Raw genomic sequence first — 20,443 nt, forward strand, 5'->3', positions numbered from 1 at the left:
CCCATGTGCCCCAAAACTCATAGTCACCCTATTACTTAAAAAAATCTCTATTACCTACCTTATAATGCATTGTAATGGTATGCATTGTAATGGCATGCGCTGTAGTGACAGGCGTTGTAATGGCATGCATTGTAATGGCATGCGATGTAAAGGCAGTTGCGTTATAACAGCTGCGTTGTAAAGGTAGGTCATTGTATTGACTGTGTTGTAATGGATGTTTCTCCTTCCTGAGTTACAGACTGTTCATCTCTTACATTTCTGAATTTTAAGTACTCACTGCCACTGGTTAGCAGTCTAGAGTGCTGATTCCAAGATTGGTGAGCAATAATGTCTTTTCATTTCAGCATGTCACTATCTTGACACATTGCAGTAACAATTTGTTCTAATGACATGGCTGCAGGTGTGCTTGATTTTACAAATACATTTATGTAGGCTTCAGCTGTCTTTGATGGGGTACCAGGGCATTGTAATGGAACTCAGGAAAATAGTTAGCAGGATTTTTATCTTTCCCTGGATGGTGAACAATTGTGTAGTTGTAATCCTGCAATCTCAGACCCTAACATTCAATATGAGGAGGCTTCTTGGGCTTTAGCATTACCAAATATTGTCACATGTGCTTGATGATCAGTCACTACTCTGAAAAGCTTTCCATGTGGGGGATTAGCAATAGATAGCGCTTGTACTTTAGCTGGATCAGGTGTCCTACTTCCATTGGAAAAGATATAGCCAAATAATGACAATTTTGTGTTATGAAATTCACATTTGTCAGCATTTAAAGTAAAGCCAGCATCATTTAGCCAACAACACACTTGCATGAGAGCGTTGTCCTGTTCGCTCTGAGTAGCTCTGTAAATTAATATGTTGCCACTATAGTTGAAAGCATTTACACAGGCTGTATGATACGTCGAATGACATCTTGGAAATGTTCTGCAGCAAAATGAGCTCATTACAGCCGGGGCCACTGGAATTATGCGGCAGGGTAGGGGGCAAATTATGCGGCAGGGGTGAGAACTGTATGCAGTTGGAAAAGGCAAATTATGCAGCATTATACAGTACAATTTTTGATAGTATTACTTCATTATTTAGTCATTTTTAAACTTGTTAACACTGTCTGAGCATTAGTTGTACCTCATTAGTTCCAGTTTAACACCCAAATATAGCAAAAAGCTACAGAAAGGGGACCAGTCAACCATTGCAAAGGTCCTTACACTGCACAGCAACATGTTTCATTGCATTTTTGCTAACTTTTGAACCGTTTGAGCTAGAAACCAATTTTTTGTTAAACTCTCCATATTAATCTGCAGCTGATGGATTATGTGGCAAATGCAGCAAATATACAGTTTTGTGAAAATCGCTGCAGCCACACAATTGCATCATTCCAGTGCCCCTGCTTATAGTGAAACAGATCAATGTGATCAAAAGGTTGTAAGATACCTGCAATTCTCCTCAAGTTCCAACTGGTGATATCATTTTTTTTAAGTTGAGTCAAGAGAAAAACTTTTCACCATTCAATTGAGTTATCATATCAGTAATGTGCGGTTCTGGATGCCGTTCACTCTCAATTGCCTTGCTGGCCTGATGCATGTCAACTCAAATGCATACAGTTCCTTCACTGTGTCTCTTAGGAACTACTACTATGGGTGAAACCCATGGCATTGGATCAGTGTAATGTTCTATGATATCGTGTTTGAGCAAAGAATTAAGTTCTCTTTAAACAGTTTCTTACATTTCGTCTGTGTCTTTGTGCAATAGGATGAACATCCTCATTTACATGTAACAGTACTTTCATACACTTGAGCTTTCCTAACCCACAAAATAATGAAGGAAATTGACTTACTATTCATGATGAGCATTCATTTTGTAGTTCACTGACATTAGTTCCTTATCAGCAGCAGTGGTAAAATCGAGGAGACAGGCACTTGAAGCCATACCTTGCAGTACATGAATAGGCGCTTGTACCACTGTTTTCTTGTGTTTCATCATAGCTACAAATGATGAACCTTGACTTTTTAAAGGGGTTGGTGCAGTCCATGTATATACTTTAATTTTCAATTGCATAAGATGTAGTAATGGAGAAAATTCTTGATATTTCTCCTCAGGCATAAAATGTAACCAATGCACCGCGATCAATAATAAATGTCATGTTTGTCTTATATTTATAAATAAATAATGAAGCTAAATCCTTTATAAAAAAATATATATTTTTAATAAAATGATTAAATGAAATTTTGTAACATGTTCTGATTCATAGAGGAAGGGATGCCTAAAAGAGCTGTGTAAAGCCATAGTCAAAGCATTGCAGGTCGTGTGGGAGATTTTTCTTGTATATACTTGTCTGTTTTCCCCTCCTCTCAGACCTTCAAAGTATCTATAGGGGGTACCTCTCACTAGTAGAAACCACAATCCACTTCTGAAGCACATTTTATTTTTCTGTGAAGACATCATTCTGCATCTCTCAGTGTTAGGCCTTGGCTTACTTTTCCTGTTCATGACTGATGCACTCTGGGCAACTTCAGCCTTCATGCCAGCTGCTTGTTGATTAGCATGCACTTCAGCTAGAGCAGCCATGAGGACTTACTCAAAACTAAGAGTTTCCTTCAGCATTTATCATCGAAAGGAATCTGACAGACATCCATCTAGCACTCCGAGACATGTACCTTCCTCATCATTAAATTAATTGAACTTACAGTGCTTTATGAGGAGATCCAGTCGCTCAGCAAACCCTTTGATGGTTTCACCTACTCTCTGGCATTCTTGACTGAAGATGTATCATTCATAATCTACATTTGGCACTGGATTGAACTTGCCATTCAAGGCTGCTTTGATGCAATCGTATATCACTTCACTATCCTGTGGTATTATTTTTATGGCCTCTTTAACACCTCAAAGGCCATGTTGGTCAGATACTTGATAATAGTTTTGCCATCAATTTCATCGGTTGCGTCTATGAAATTCTCAGAAGTCTCTATTCAAGCAGTCCATCTATTGCCAATATTGTGTTTTTGGCAGTATCAAATGATGATGGTAGTTTTAAGAAAACGTCAACGTTGTAGACCAGTGTAGAACTTAATGAGGCAGGACGTGGTGGTCTTTGGCCACAGCTTCTAGCTAATTCCCTCTGAGACCCTATGACATACTGGCCTCTGGATCATCCTTGATGATAACTGGAAATGTGATTTTCTTCTTGGTCTCCATCAGAACCACAACCTGCCACTATTCCAGACTCCTCAGTGACTTTCAGTGAAAGTGGGTAGGAGCGCACCCACTTTCTCAGTGACTTTCACTCTTCAAAAAACTGTGGAGTTGTTCTGATCCCCACTAAGCAGATTTTGGTGGTGGGCTGCTTCATTTATGGACAGATCCACAAGCACAACCCCGGCCCTCTCTCTGGACTCACTCCACTGCAGGGTTTTGATGACGCTCTTTAGTTGTTTTGGTAAGCATTCATATTTGAATGATTTGATAAACAGATAAATGTATGATATTCAATTGACTTTGCGTTTATATTTCTCTTTGTATCCAAGTGGTTGATGTCTATTTCATAGCAAATTATAGTTTTACTTGCACTGGATTGTCACAATAGGCTGGTTTTCAAAAGCTGGTTCATCCGCCTTTAGCATTATCACTCCATATAAAATATAGCATTAATTTGCGAAGTGGCGCGGTACCTCTGTTTGTGGCCTTTTCATTCGATTATCGGCTGCCGATGTGTAGATTTCCCTTGACGCTTTCTTTGTCTATAAAATCTTTACACAGGCTGGCATTGCCCTGAGACTCCACAGTTGCCAGCGTCAATTCTGCATTTCAACTGCTGCACAAGTGACACACACGAGCAGTTTGTTCGACAACGGCAAACTCTCTGGGAGAGTGCTGTTGATCTGTGGGTTACTTATTCCCTCCTAGCTTAGTTTCAGTTGTAGCATATTAACCAGCATCAGCACTCCCAATGACTGCGCACACACGGAGGGTAGTTATACACGTCTTTGTTCTTAACCATGTAAGCAAGAACTCAACACTCTGAGCCTGCCTTCACTTCATTAACCTCTAACACTTACGTCACAGGTCTATGGAGTCCATCAGAAACCAAAATAGCTCTGTCATTCTTTATTTACACAACAGTACACCACACACAGCAGGTATATTTACTGGATTCCCATCAACCTTTCACCATCGTGAGCAGAGACACCAAATACTTTTAATGTCCTGAAGTGTGTTCATGGACTTTGGCTGTTTACACCCTCAAGGCGATTTGAAAATCCACTCCTTGCAGTCGTTTCCAGCTCGCCTTGCCTGCCATATTGTGATATCCGCTCCTTACCAGGTGACCATGTGAAGGGAGATGATATTGTATGACACATGGTGGCACAGCGTGAGATGGCAGGTCTGGGACAGGCTGTGGAAGCCTCAGGAATTTTGCCTGTCTGTGGGTAGTTGTCATTCAATCATTGGTGCCCTGTTCCCAGGTCATTCTAGAAGTGAGACTGAATGGAACACAAAGATGCTCTGGCCAGTGGCCATCCTTTACAGAGGAGAAGAGTGCTTAAAAGGATTCTTGAATAAAAATAGTTACTCTAAGGCTATTATGGGAAAGATCTGAAAGTAGCTGCCAGAAGAACACAGTGCCTAAAGCAGAAGTCATTACTACATGACGACCAGGAAACACCCTAAGTTTATCCATCAACAACAATCGGCCTGTTTGATAAGGGAGAATAGAAAATGGGGTTATCCTTGTGTAATGGGAAGAGCGGTGAGGAATGCATTAAGCACAACGGCGTATAAGCACGTGCCTGTGTGAAAACTACCTATTTGCTTAAGAATTTGCTTAGAAGGGGGTAGCATGAAGCCAGTTAGTGGTTGTGTCATATTTCACACGTTTTACTCGCTAAACAGGAAAACATTTGTATAGTTCCTACAAATACCCTAGCCATTGGTAAGTTCTAGAGCCTAGTAAATGTGCTGCAGGAATATGAAATCCAAAGGACAATGATGTCCGCTTGCTGGAGAAGAAGGGGTTCCTGAAGCTGGTTTTCCATCTGGGAGGAGGCTAACCCTTATTAATTTCACCTTTGTTATATCCAACATGGAGTCTCTAGAGAAACAAACGTCACACTATCAGAAAAACTCTAGCCATGTGATCATTGCAGTAAGTGGCATTGCATGGATTGCATTAGAGGCCTTACATCAAGTCCTTGGGGAGGGCGGTGAATCTCCCATGCGTGAATACTGCCAGTATCACAACAGAGCTCTTGAATGAGATTCTCCGGAATTAAGCGTGTGTAATTAATGATCCTCCATTGAGTCATGATCTAGCTGTTTCCCCCAGAAGACTGTCTGCTAATCGTACATATGTTCATGTGCAGGCATTAATTTTTATATTATGTGGTCTGGTGCTTCAAAATTCATATGTGTGTCTGTTTCATTTGTGTTGAAAGGTGTGCAACTCATGATCCTCGGAACCCACTTTCAGGGGTTGACTTTTCAATCTAATGAATTTGCTAAAGATGTACATTTGACAACTCATGAAGGGTGTTCCCAATTGTGGGTAGAGTCCTACATACCTGGACACCTCCAAGGGTTGTAACAATGGGCAAGAAACAGTGGTGGAAGACGTGTTTCACAACAAAGACTTCTCACACATATGTAACATAACCATGGCATCACACACCACTTTCTTTGTGAAGGAATGTGTGGCTTCTTTCTCTAAAAAGGTCACCACAACGTTTTTCAGCTTTTACAGTGGTCAATCTCACGCTTGCTTTTTTGTGTGTTTAAATTGTCGATGTATTTCCATGGTGCAGCAATTTGTTATCTTCCTCTGTGTGAGTCTAAATAGGTACAGCCTCTTATACAAGCTGGTATTTGATACGAGTAAAAATCAGATGTAAAACAGGTGTAAAATCATCCTGGTGCAAATATATATTATTCTTGCAAGATGTTCTCCGAGTTTTGACCTAAATTTTGACATTGGGGCAATAAATGGGGACCGACATGACACACTGAAAAGGTGTCAAAATTTTGTAAATATGTCATCAATACATTTACTGTTTTTCACTCCTTGCACCTCTGCAAGAGCTTAGCTGGCTAGCAGCTACAAGCTGCAAACCACTGCACTCATTAGCAGTGTTTCCTCTGCTTCATTGTTGAAGACAAGTAGGCGTGTAGATTTTGAACTAGTTGTGTAGTTTCAATTGAGTGACAAGCGGGTGTACCAATGGATGAATGTTGTCACGTGATACACCAGGATTATCACCTACTGATAGAGATGCTTGGCATGGAAATGCCTTGTGCAGATCTGACGCTGCTCTCGAGACAAAAGCAAACACTGCCCACAATAAGACTCGCTGCCTCTGGTTGATGTTTTAGGGTTACACCTGTTACGTTCTCTCTTAATTTGTCCCTCTTTCTTTCCCCCACCCCCGCTCCATCCCATCATCAGCTTAGTGTTCTGGAATGTTGCCAGATGAAAGCTTATGACTGCTGTGACAGGCCGCTCCTTTCGGTTCACCCCACTGACCTGATTTGTATCTGTGTTGGAAGCTTATAATAAACTACGTCCCAAGATCACAACTTCGTTTATTGTCATCTTTACAAATTTGGCGACGAGGATGGGATACAAACCCACGTGTGCTTCTGGGAGGATGATGAAGATGTTGGTAATTTCCAAGTCACTCTGCGGTCTGCCCCATGTACTCTGATGGGCGCTTGACAATCGATGATGTGTGCGTACCCCAAACAACCAGATTTGGATGACTTGTAGTTCCACCCACAAAACTCAATGATTTTGTATGTGATTAACTTTGCCTCTTTTCCTTTTCCTTTCTGTAAAGAAGAAGCTGTGTTGTGTTCTTCCTTCTTTTGCCCCTCTTCCTTTCCCTTTCCACCTCTCCATCCCGTCATCAGCTGAGAGTTCTGGAATGTTGCCAGATGACAGCTGATGACTGCTGTGACCGGACTCTTCTCCTGGTTCACCCCACTGACCTGATTTGTAACTGTTTTGGAAGCTTATAACAAACTACGTTCCAAGATCACAACTTCGTGGATTGTCATCTTTACAACACCAGTGAGTCTCTTTGAATTTCAACCTTTATATGGGATCCCTATAACCATCGATTAATGGGTATAATAGGCCCCTCTCCTTGCGAGGGCACCGTTTAGCTCATCTCAGTTAGTTCCACCTAGCCCTCAAACGTATATCCTCTCCGATAGCCTAACATGGAGAAACTGTGGCTTATAATATCTTTCTGCTAAAAACAAAATAGAAAAAAAACCTGAGGGGAGAGTCACAATCTTCAGAGGCATGTATTACACGGAACCGTGTCAAAGTGGGAGTACATGAGGACCTCATTGTGAATCTCATTTTGTGTGTATTTTTGATGTGTGCCAAGCAAAATAGTGTGCATTTGTGTCTGACGAGTGATAATGAGTGGGTGTAAACTTTACTGCATTAATAAATTACAAAAACAATGCTGTGCCTAATCATGTACCATTAAAACATTATATCTACTTTTCACTCACCTGAAGCATGCTGAAGGAATACTGCCAATCACAGGTCCAGGGAACACACGACAAGTTGGATTTAAAAATAAATTAGGGCATTCCTCTAAATCTTTAAACCATGGGTCCTCAAGAATTTGAGAGGTGCCCGACAGAAGGACAACACCGTGGTGCAGCTGCGACACCAATACCCCAATCAAGCGGGAGAAATTCAAGACACTGTATTGAAAAAATATATGAATGAATGTATGACATTACAACATATACATTTAACACATATTCTTTTTTCACGCAGCCCTTTCCAAGAAGTTGCCTTTACCACGCAAGGTAAGTATATGTAAATAAAGGTTAAAGAAGAGTCAATAGAACAATGCAAAATGTTGCCCTTGCGTTACAAAATGTAGTTCTCGGTTCCTGATTATTCCCAAAAATATAAAGCCCCTGAGCTGGGTAGGGTCTCCATCCACAATAGTGGCTGCTGGGGCATATTTTATATTTCGCAGTTTAGTATTTTCAAATGATACATTTTGTGTTTTTTACTAATAATGGTGTTGTCGTCAACATTTGGGGTAACACTAAATTAACACTTTTACAGGACGATAACTTCTTTCATTAATACTTGGAGGCTTGTTTTATTGAGATTACAAATCATGCAATTATTTTCTGGAAAGGAAACGTACTACAGTGGTACAGGGTCCCAGGTTTATGAGGGGCCTGGGCTCCACCCAAATTGCCTACCATTTATTAGCAGGAGAGCCAATTGTATTTGCTTGCAATAGGGGCACACACACACTACCTCACTGGACTGAAACATGCAAATTGGTGCCAAAACCAGTCCAAAATAAAAAATAAAAAAAGATTTGTCAATTGTCACTGGCCTCTTTTTTTTTCTTCAATTCTACCTGAATAACACAGTGGCATTGACAACATATAATATGGCGTTCTACTGCCAGGAGAATAGAAAGGTATTCCAGTTTTTTCATCTCTAGAAAGCGGTTTAGGCCGTAAACTGCCAACGTGGCTCTCGATGTAAGGACTCTGGTCTGACTGTGGTTAAAAGGAATGGTTGTCATTAGGTCAATCCTGGGCAGCGCATGCGTTTCTCTCCAAGCCATGCTGCATTGGAGTGTGTACTTGCCCTGCCTACTCCCCACCCATATTTGTCATTGGCTTGTGTCATTGTCCTTCGTAAATGCCAGCTTCTGATTCGTTATTAGGCTTCTTAGTACTGCCTTGTCTACATTTATAACCTCCCATGAAGACTGGCCCTTTTACTTTGGTTGTTACACGGTATGTCTTCTTTAGTCTGTAGGCACTATTTTCTTTAATGATTTTCTCTTACTGCAGGAGGGCAAGATGGTCTCTCATGCGTAGTTGTGACTACCGGCTTATTTATTTAACTCATAGCAAACGGGGAGCTCTTCAGTGGCCATGGGAGACAGAAGGGGCAACTCAGTGATGCCATCAAACATTTGGAATGAAATAGGTCCCGCATTTACGAGAGTTTAAGCTATTCACATTGTAAATGACAATGCAGTGCTTAATTTGAGCCGGTGCTTTCTGGTGCTGAGCACCAGCACTTAATTGGTTTCCAGTGCTTGGCACCGGCACCTCATTGTCAACACCACACTTAGGGCAGTCTGCCACAAGATGGAGCTGCTCATGTAATTTAGAGATGAGCAGTATAACAGTTGTTTAGGAAAACAATATATATTAAAAAATTGCTAATACCTGCCTCTGCAGCCATTCCTTTAGCTTTGGGAACCTAGAATAATCTGAACTGTCCCATCTACATGCGAGGGAGATGGTTAGTAGTTGTTTTGGCAGGAATGACAAGGGCGATGGCTGGTGCAAGCTGCAGTGGCCTCCTGGTCAGAGCCCAGGCACTTAATATTTTACAAATTAAGCACTGTGACAATGCCTTTTATTTATGTTTTAAAAACCAAAACATAAATAAAAGGCATTGTCATTTACAATGCCAATTGCTGAAACTCGGGTAAATTCGAGACCTATTGCATTGCAGATGCTTGTTTTTTGGAAGGAGAAAGCTAGTTATGGGGAAGGGGCGGATTCGTTATTATTGCGCAAAAAGGTGAGAGGATGAACCTGATTGGTGGGCACACCGCACAGCTGCAAGAAATAATTATCCTCAAACTGCGCAAAACTGTCCATGTCTTGACGCGTGTTTTCTGACAGGTGCTGATTTAATACCCATCTTTAAAAGGCCAGGCTGCAATCGCCTAAAGGGGGTGTCCCCGTACTCTTCTTTCCCCCGCGGGATGCCTGAAATCCGCCTGGATATTTGGAAATGAATACATGCTAATTAGCATTCGGACTCGTGGCTGGCTCTTCCGCCCAACCGTGCGCGCGGTCCTGGGCGGAAGTCGGCAGCTCCCCTGGAGGGATCCTCTCTCCCGTCATGCTCCCTAGGGACTACTTCTGCCGTGATTGACAAGCTGACACACAGACCTGGAACACGAATTGTGTTCAATTTGTCAACTACCTGAAACACTCGCATTTTCTCAAGAAGGTTGCTTATGCGAAACCTACCCCTTTCCTCCCCAACTAAACATTCCTCTAATAATCAAAACCACCCGGCCCGAGGCTACTGGACGATTTCAATATGTTATAATGAATTGTTACCCTGTCTGCCTGGATTCCTGGTAATTCTGTTAGAGTGACATTTTACCAGGTGTTCGCCATTGACCAATAAACATATTTTCCAGGTTGTTTCGCAATCATATTTTCTGACCATTTTACATCCTATGACATCCTTAACAATGTTTATTTGGGCCTCTCTGCAATTGTTTCCTTCATGCAAAAGAAAGGGGTATATATATCCATATTTGTTTTGTGAACACTACGAAAATGCACAACTATTGGCCAAGAGACTATCACTCTTCATTACCTATTAAAAAAGCATGCACCTACGTCAGCAAGTACAGAGCCTGTGAACAGTTGAAGTCAGCTTACGCGCCATCTGTATAACAATGCAAGAAACAATAATCTGTATTTTCTCGTGAGATGCCGATATTTACAAATATATTACATGTTTATGTGCTCATCCGTTTCCTAGTTCGAATTATCAAATTGAACCACTGGCCATCAACTCGCTGAGCAATAGCAAACTTCATAATATATTCAAACGTTTACAGGTAAGAATTAGTTTTGGAAGGATTTATTATAAAACTGTTATTGTGCAGTTCTTAAACTTTTCTTTGGTAATTACGGTAATGAAATTTGGTGTGCTTTGACTGTTTATGATTATAATCTAAAAAAAAAGTCTGCAGAATGGTGCAACATTTTCACTTTATTCTCTGCTACACTCTGGCCTACACGTGGCTATAATTGTGGCGAAAGAAGGCATCCTTGCCTGAATGCATATTTGATGGCTCACTATACCTAAAATTTCTCCCTACCCATAAAAGTCCTAGCCAGGACAGTGGCATAGGAAGGGGGGTGCGGTGGGTGCAGGCCGCCCGGGTGTCATCACTGAGGGAGGTGACAAAATGGCAAAAATATGAGTTTTATTTTTGCCATTTTGTCAAGCCAGGGGTGACAAGAAATTTTCTACACCAGGTACCACCTGTCCATGCTACGCCACTGAGCCAGGAGTGTAACACAAGTCACTGCAGCCCCTGCGGTGCAGGGGAGCCCCCAACACTTTAGGGGGGCCCTCATTCTATGGCAGGCCGGAGGCTTCGGATTATGCTTGTTTCTTTTACTACTGAAAACACAACAGCCAATTAAACAATAAACAGAAATATAAAGTACATTTCCCATGAGCCCTTAGCCCATTCTCCATAACGCTCCACCAATCAGGTCCTCTCAGTCCATATATAACGCCTGGGAACCTCAGTCCTTCCTCTTTCTTTGCTGCTACACAGTATAAGATAAGCTCTTTTCTGCACTGCTCTATTTTTCTGTCATAGAGTTGCAGATTTCAAATTATTGACCCATAATGCGTTCATTGCTGGTCTCTGATTGCATGCGTTACGTGCTTTAGGAGGTTCTGCACTCTGGATTTGGGGTGCGATAGCGATCCTGCTTACTTATTTAGCCAGCATAGAGCGGGGGCGGGTATTCTGGAGTCGGCATGCAGCTCAATTGTGGAGGACTTGTCCTCTGTCTATTTTGATGCGCTGCGTATTCGTGTTGACCCACTCTGGTCTGAAATTGTGTGTACAGCAAACCGTGCCTCTGCGGTTGTTCAGCTCATCGAAGTTCCTCCTATTCCCCCTATGCCCAACAGAGTTGCATAAACGGATAATGGCTCTGCCCTAGGGGTCAAGTTCCTCCCTCCACTCTTGAATTGTGGTCCCACTCAGTATTTATCGCCTTCTCGCACCTGTTGGGGCTGCCAAGCCTCCCCATCCGTCTACCTCCAATTGGATCAGCTCACCCAGAGCAATTTCTCTGGTGTGCTGCAAAAGCCAGTCCTAGGTTGCTTGTTTCCAGTGCAGGGAGATCTGGTCTGGCAGGAAACCGGTCCTAGGAGGCTTGTTTCCAGTCCAGGGAAGACCTGGCTTGGCAGTTTGCGCTGGACTGTTCCCATTGGGCACAGGGTCAAGACTGATTTGCATATGGCTGGGTTAGAAAAGGAATGGCATGGGGAGCAAAAAAACGATAGATTTAGGTCCAGATCTCTGTACTGGGGTGAATGTATGACATTGATCTGCATTCTGTCCATCAATTGTTCTTTTTACACCATTATGGCAAAATACTTAAATGAGGAGGACCGCTATGAGGAATGTTCAGATATGCCTTACGATAAGCACATGGAAGAGAGACTGTTTGAGGTACTAGATGTACATATGCCGGACACTGTTAATAAGGCCTTACTTTGGGCCTTCCATCCCTTCACTGAACCTCTCGTCAACTATGACAGAAGGAAATGTGGCTCAAGCTCGGGGATCCCCTCCCCTCCTGGAGGTAAAATCCTCTGAGCATGACCAACCTTGAAAAGAAAAAAGTCTTGGTAACGAGCACTGGAAAACACCTCCACAAATTAAACACCGGGGATTCAGGGCACCCTTGCTACTCCAATGCCTACCTCATGCAAATCTTCACCTACTGCCCCCACGTCTGTGAGCCTAAGACTAATTTTCTAACAGAAAATGATAAAACAGAACACAGATGGCATAATATAAGGCAGGTGAAAGGAGTCTTTAGGGAATGTCTAATAAAGTGTAATGCATCTTCCCTTTATGAATGCATAACATGGGATGTTTTAACAAAATTATGCTCTATAATGAAATATTGGAACAACGGTTACAAAAAACAAAGTTACAGCTAGAGACCAGGGGCATAGACATAAATTGCGCAGCAGGTACAATGGCACTGTGACCGAGGAGCTTCAGCAATCTACTAAACTGGAATTATGGCTGTATTTTTCTTACCATCCAGAGACATGGGTACCCCAGTTCTCTTACTCGCACTAGGGCCCAGGGCTACGTTGTTATAGCTAGAGTCGTCATGTGGACAGTGTGTGTGAAAACAGTCATGAGATAGGCAGACCAGATCGTACCGGCAGTTTTTAAATGAAGCTATTGAAGAAAGTGCTTATATAAAGATCCTTGGAAGCTACACTACTAAGACAGAAAAAGAATCTGTATGTTTAGGTGAGGGCAAAAGTTTAGTTACGCCGGAGTAATTGGAGTAATTTCAGTAATTACGTATCACTCGTGCTGCAGAATTATAGAAATTAGACGATTACTCTATCTTGAGTATTTATTCGTAATTTGAGGCAAAAATCCTACCTCAGAAGACAGGAACAATGAACTAAGAGAGAGAGAGAACAACTGCTGTCTATTGCTGTGCATTTCCTGTCACTTTTAGTGATGTGTTCTTAGCACAAAATGCACCCTCTGACCCTTTATGGATGCCAAGGGGCATTTTGCATTAAGAAAATAGTGATAATTCCCCCTGAGCACTCAAATCTTAAATAATATCTTATAATTCCGGAAGGTCACATAGTACTCAAAGTTGCAGGAAGACAAATGAATTGAAGTCCTTATATGAAATATAAACAATTAGTCCTTGTCTTTCAGTCGGATTTTATTCATCCACTTGAAATCTTCAAAACACAGCCAGACACAGCCAACAAGTGTTTTGTCGTTCTTTTTAAAGCACTTATGACTTCCTCAGGGCTGCAAACCAAATAAATAGTGTATAAGTATTATACACTTACCAAGAGGGTAACACATAATATCCCATTGTATCATATATATATACCATAACACACAGTATTCATGAAATCCCGTGCTCGGAAAGAACAAAACAAAGGATAGGACCAATCCCCACAGTCACCCCAGAGTGTAAAGCAGCCGTACTGTGTATAATCAAATACCACTAGAATAATTAAAGTAATTGTTATAGATGTATAAGAATAAAAAGAATGAAAAAAGTTAAAAAATGAAAAAAGTTAAAAAAGCGAGGAGTGTAAAGAAAAACTAAAGGAGAATATTAAGTCACCTGTTCTACACACTCGTCTCACTACTCCATATATCCATGAGTATAAACGTTTTAGTTCACCTGTAAAATACAATGTACCAATGTTACATAAGTACTAAAATTCCATAACTGCTCTCAATAAGCTACATCCAGTAAAGATCAAATCTATACATCCATACCGTAATTCTATTTCCATCACATTCTAATCCATGTCGAATCCAATTCAATATTCACCAATATTCTAATATCTCCGCCCTTTCTCGAAGTTCCTAAAAAATATCAACCAATTGTGGGTTTTATTATAACCAATAAGTATTTTAAAGCAGCACCTGCTCAAAAAACTACGTAAAGCAACTACTCACCCCCTTGAAAGCAATCCACAATCAGAAATTGTTCCAATGTCCCACGTCGGTATTAGATTTCACCGACCACTACTCATCTAAGGAGTAAATGGAGAATATTCCACTCGTTTACTTCGCAATTTAAATCCTGATATAAAAACATTCTTGCGACTCAAAACCGTATAAAAATATACCTAGGACATCACCAATTTAAATTCCGGTACTCGGTCTGTACACCGGAACCTGAACATGTAACAAACGAGCCAATTCACACTATCTTACGGCACGTTATAATTCTCTAACTAATCGCAGTAAAGAAAAACAAATCAGAGAACCCAAAATTACATATTATAGAGCGAGGTAAACTCACCAGTACTCGAGTAATACGACAGAAGCATCCCAACTTGGCAACCGGCGTTCTGCACCAGCGCCATCTTAGTGAAACCTTAAATACCTCAAAAGACACACCTCCAAAACCGTGGGCGCCATCTTGTAGTAGGTCAAAACTAGACATTTACTACAACACATCCCTAAAACGCATCAGTATTATGCATCATAATACTGATATCACATTCATAATAATTAGAAGTTTCGCGAATCAAAGCTTACGCACAGTCTCACAATATCAATCTTGTTACGAATTAAAATTATACTCTGACACGAACACGCACCATCTTTAATTGTACCTATAGCGCTTCCCACACAGAAAATACTCTCCACCAGGACGTGCATCAACATGAAAATATTATTCATAAATTCTAAACTCAAAGTTATTATAAAGGTGCTCACTTTGATATCTGATACCAGGATTAAAGTCACGTAGTTAACTCCTCATTACAACCAACTTATAAAATCGGTGGGTAAAAGTAAGACCCCTCAAATAACCTCCAGTTGCTATGAATAATATTTTCATGTTGATGCACGTCCTTGTGGAGAGTATTTTCTGTGTGGGAAGCGCTATAGGTACAATTAAAGATGGCGCGTGTTCGCGTCAGAGTATAATTTTAATTCGTAACAAGATTGATATTGTGAGACTGTGCGTAAGCTTTGATTCGCGAAACTTCTAATTATTGTGAATGTGATATCAGTATTATGATGCATAATACTGATGCGTTTTAGGGATGTGTTGTAGTATATGTCTAGTTTTGACCTACTACAAGATGGCACCCACGGTTTTGGAGGTGTGTCTTTTGAGGTATTTAAGGTTTCACTAAGATGGCGCTGGTGCAGAACGCCGGTTGCCGATTTGGGATGCTTCTGTCATATTACTCGAGTACTGGTGAGTTTACCTCGCTCTATATTATGTAATTATGGGGACTCTGATTTGTTTTTCTTTACTGCGATTAGTTAGAGAATTATAACGTGCCGTAAGATAGTGTGAATTGGCTCGTTTGTTACATGTTCAGGTTCCGGTGAACAGACCGAGTACCGGAATTTAAATTGGTGATGTCCTAGGTATATTTTTATACGGTTTTGAGTCGCAAGAATGTTTTTATATCAGGATTTAAATCGTGAAGTAAACGAGTGGAATATTCTCCATTTACTCCTTAGATGAGTAGTGGTCGGTGAAATCTAATACCGACGTGGGACTTTGGAACAATTTCTGATTGTGGATTGCTTTCAAGGGGGTGAGTAGTTGCTTTACGTAGTTTTTTGAGCAAGTGCTGCTTTAAAATACTTATTGGTTATAATAAAACCCAAAATGTGTTGATATTTTTTAGGAACTTCGAGACAGGCGGAGATATTAGAATATTGGTGAATATTGAATTGGATTCGACATGGATTAGAATGTGATGGAAATAGAATTACGGTATGGATGTATTGATTTGATCTTGGTTAGATGTAGCTTATTGAGAGCAGTTATGGAATTTTAGTACTTATGTAACATTGGTACATTGTAATTTACAGGTGAACTAAAACGTTTATACTCATGGATATATGGAGTAGTGAGACGAGTGTGTAGAACAGGTGACTTAATATTCTCCTTTAGTTTTTCTTCACACTCCTCGCTTTTTTAACTTTTTTAAATTTTTTACTTTTTTCATTCTTTTTATTCTTATACATCTATAACAATTACTTTAATTATTCTAGTAGTATTTGATATACACAGTACGGCTGCCTTACACTCTGGGGTGACAGTGGGGATTGGTCCTATCCTTTGTTTTGTTCTTTCCGAGCAAGGAATTTCATGAATACGGTGTGTTATGGTATATATATGATACAATGGGATATTATGTGTTACCCTCTTGGTAAGTGTATAATACTTCTACACTATTTATTTGGGTTGCAGCCCTGAGGAAGTCATAAGTGCTTTAAAAAGCACGACGAAACACATGTTGGCTGTGTCTGGCTGCGTTTTGAAGATTTCAAGTGGATGAATAAAATCCGACTGAAAGACAAGGACTAATTGTTTATATTTCATATAAGGACTTCAATTCATTTGTCTTCCTGCAACTTTGAGTACTATGTGACCTTCTGGAATTATAAGATATTATTTAAGATTTGAGTGCTCAGGGGGAATTATTATCTGTTATGTTAGTGAGTGTGATTGGTAACCATACTCTCCACCCTTAGAAGCACCGTGTTAGGCTTTATTGTTTTTGGTAACATTCCCTTTTACTGTAGCAGAGCGCCTTGACTTACTGGTTACCTTTCTAGGAGTAAGAAAATAGTGATAAATGCTGGATTGTGCTTCTCACACAATTACTCATGATTATTTTATAGTAACTACGAGTAATTAAGCCAGAGAGATTTGCACCTCTTATGCCACCCATATATATGCTCTGAGTGAGAAAAGAGGAAGGCTGCCAACCAGAGTCAAGTAGCCCCAATGCACTGCCACGCATTCCCTTCACCTTTAGACTCTTAAACTCCATTTCCTTAATTGCATTCTTTTCTCCCTTTTTCATGGGAACTTTACGGAACAGCTTGGGAAACCCAAAAATATATATTTTGTAACTTATTGTGGTGGCTCCTATACCTGTACAGAAGTGAAGATCCATAGGGGACATCACCCCATTTTAAAAAGCAGCTACAGTTGTGAGCTTTGCCTCCACTCAGGTAGCCAGAGAAAGAGTGCTTCAGGGTCATGTGATATCTGACTTGTGACCTCAAATCCAAATAAAATAGTGTGCTAACTTTATTCCAAGCAATAGTTCTTCCTCAGTGTTTCAACTCTTCAGAAATATGGAAACATCTGCTTTCGAAATGGGTGTCTTTTTTTAAATAATCCCTACACCCTAGTCTCTATTTGCAACATTCATAGCCCCTAAACAGGACTAGATGATTCATCAACAAGCAGAAGTAATCAATTTCAACGTTTTTTTTAAGTTCAAGGAAATTTTTATTGAGGAAAAGCAGGGTGTCAATACAAAATACAAAAACAGGTCAATAGTAAAAACATTAACAATCAAGTGAATCGTACATCAAAAAATTTCAACGTTCTTAATTATTAGAGATTGAGATTTGGGCAAGTGGGCAAACAGCCCTGGCACAATTGCATTGGACTGGCTATCCTAATTAAGTGACTGTTACAACACCTAAACACTCTTTGCTACCACTGATTGCTTTACACACATATTGTCTGGCTGCACCACATCGTCCTTCGAAGTGACAAAATCAGCCACAAACTCACCTTTGTACTCAACAGCTCGATAACCACGGTCTCATTCCCAGAAGACTAGAAACACGCAGAGATCAAGTCACCTATTCAATAAGTCATCAGTCAACCCCTAGCAAGCTCAAGAACTACCAGCTCATATCTTGCTCTCTTTACCAGCCAAGGTGCTGAAGAAAATTATCAACAAACAACTCACCATACATCTCGAGCAAAACCAACTTCTTGATACCTCCGATTCCAGATTCCACAGCGATCACAGCACCGAGGCCACCCTGATCGTAAGCACAGACAACATCTGAGCCATCCTTGACTAAGGATAGATGGCAGCCCTGATACTCCTCAACCTCTCAGCAGCATTCAACTCCATATTAGGCCACACACTAATCACTAGGCTACATGACATCAGAATCCAAGGGAATTCTCTCAGATGGATTGCCTTACTCCTCACCAGAAGAACTCAGAAAGTACGCCTACCTGTTTACCTCTGAACCCAAGGAAATCATGTGCGGTGTCCCCAGAGCTCCTCCCTCAGCCTCACCCTCTTCAACACCCACATTACATCCTAGCCAACATCATATCATATGCAGATGACACTCAACTCATCCTCACCCTCTCCAAGGACCCCACCACCACCTAACCAGCTTCCACAGGTGCATGAAAAATGTTTCCAACTGGATGAGTGAAAACGGCCTGAAACTCGACACTGACAAAATGGAAGTACTGATCTTTGGCACTATCCCCTATAATGCTTCCTAGTGGCCTATTAAACTAGGTCCAGCATCCTCCCCATCTGACCACACCAGAAACCTTGGCATCATCCCCAACAGCAAGCTGACCATGAAGTACCTGATCAACGCAGTCTCCTCAACCTGCTTCTTTACTCTGCTCATGGTACGATCAATCTTTAAGTGGCTCCCCATGAACAGTAGACGCACCATCACACAGACCCTCATCACTATCAGATTGAACTGTGGCAACACTCTCTACTTGGGGATCACTGCGTGCCTTCTCCAGAGACTACAGTCAATTCAGAACACTGCAGACAGACTTGTCCTTAACCTGTCCTAACTGACCCATATCTCCCCTCACCTCAAGGAACTCCACTGGCGTCCAATACAGAAGAGATGCCAATTTAAGCTACTGACACATGCATACAAGGCCCTTAACAACATAGGACTGGCCTACGTCAACCACCGCCTAAATTTCCATCAACCAGCCAGACAACTACGCTCCGCCTCCCTCTCGCTCACCCACCCCCCTTGCATTAACAGAAGCACTAGCGGAGGATGCTCCTTCTCCTACCTTGCAGTGAAAACATGAAACAGCTACCCCCTGCAGCTCTGGACCGCCCCATCTCTACCTGAATTCCGAAAAGCCCTCAAGACCAGCATATTCAACTTCAAGTGCCAGGATACCCTCCTGGATGATTAGCAAACTATGCAAATCGATTGACTGACATATATTCCTGTGAAAGCAATGGTCATGTCTACCATCCTTCAATATATGCAAACACTTCAGTACATGCCTCCAATTATACCCATTAAAGACTATGAACATTTACACACAACTGACTAAAGTTCACACATTCACCTAACACAGGGAAAATACACATTCACTTTACTAATAGCACAACTTCACTAGTAAAATCAGACCCTAGTCTGCAATGGAGACCTGGGAATTGTTTGAAAAGTCAATCCGGACTACCAAAAGTACATCAATACCACACCAATGGCAAACTGTGTTCCACACAAATGCCAATGAAGTAACTTAGCCTATAACATAGCGTAACATATCACAACATAACATAAAGTAACATAACATGACATGAAATGACATGACATGACATAACAGGACATGACATGACACAAGATAATATAACATAATATAACGTAACATAATATAACACTTATTCTTCCTAAGTAAGCACAGTGTAAGACATCTCCTTTCGCTTTCCCAGAGTTAGTAAAGAGACAGGACAATGAGGTAAAACGAATTTTGCCCCCAAATATTGGCGCCAGTTCTTCCTTCCCCCTTTGTTGTTGTTCCCCTTGCAACCCCCCTGTGAGGGTCATGATACAAAGAAACTGATCTGAACTTCGCCAATTCCCAGCATGAACAGTAGCACAGGACAGAAACCAAAGGGAGACAGAGTATTATGAACCAAATAGCACTCAAATAAGATTCACAACAAACGCTCACTGCAAACCTCTTTTTTTTCAAATATAAGGCATAGTGTTATATTATGTTAAGGTATTTTTACTGAAGGCTCTTATACCCCAAAGGTGCCTCATTGCACAATTATCCCTGCCTCCAGCTGCTTCTTAAAAAAGTTTGAGAGGTACATTTTCAACATGTGTGTTACAAAGACTTTTGGGATCCAAGGAAAAGAGAGATTCTGCAGCCTCCCCCACTTGTAATGGGATTACCTTTGCTGCTTTGCAGGGAAACCAGGCACCTTTGGGGGTGCACCCTAGGTGCCCATTTATGTTGCATTACCCTTAAAACCCACCCTACTCAGCAGCCAGAGTTACGCACA

This window comes from Lissotriton helveticus, chromosome 7 (assembly GCF_964261635.1).
Source record: "Lissotriton helveticus chromosome 7, aLisHel1.1, whole genome shotgun sequence".
Taxonomy (NCBI): Eukaryota; Metazoa; Chordata; class Amphibia; order Caudata; family Salamandridae; genus Lissotriton; species Lissotriton helveticus.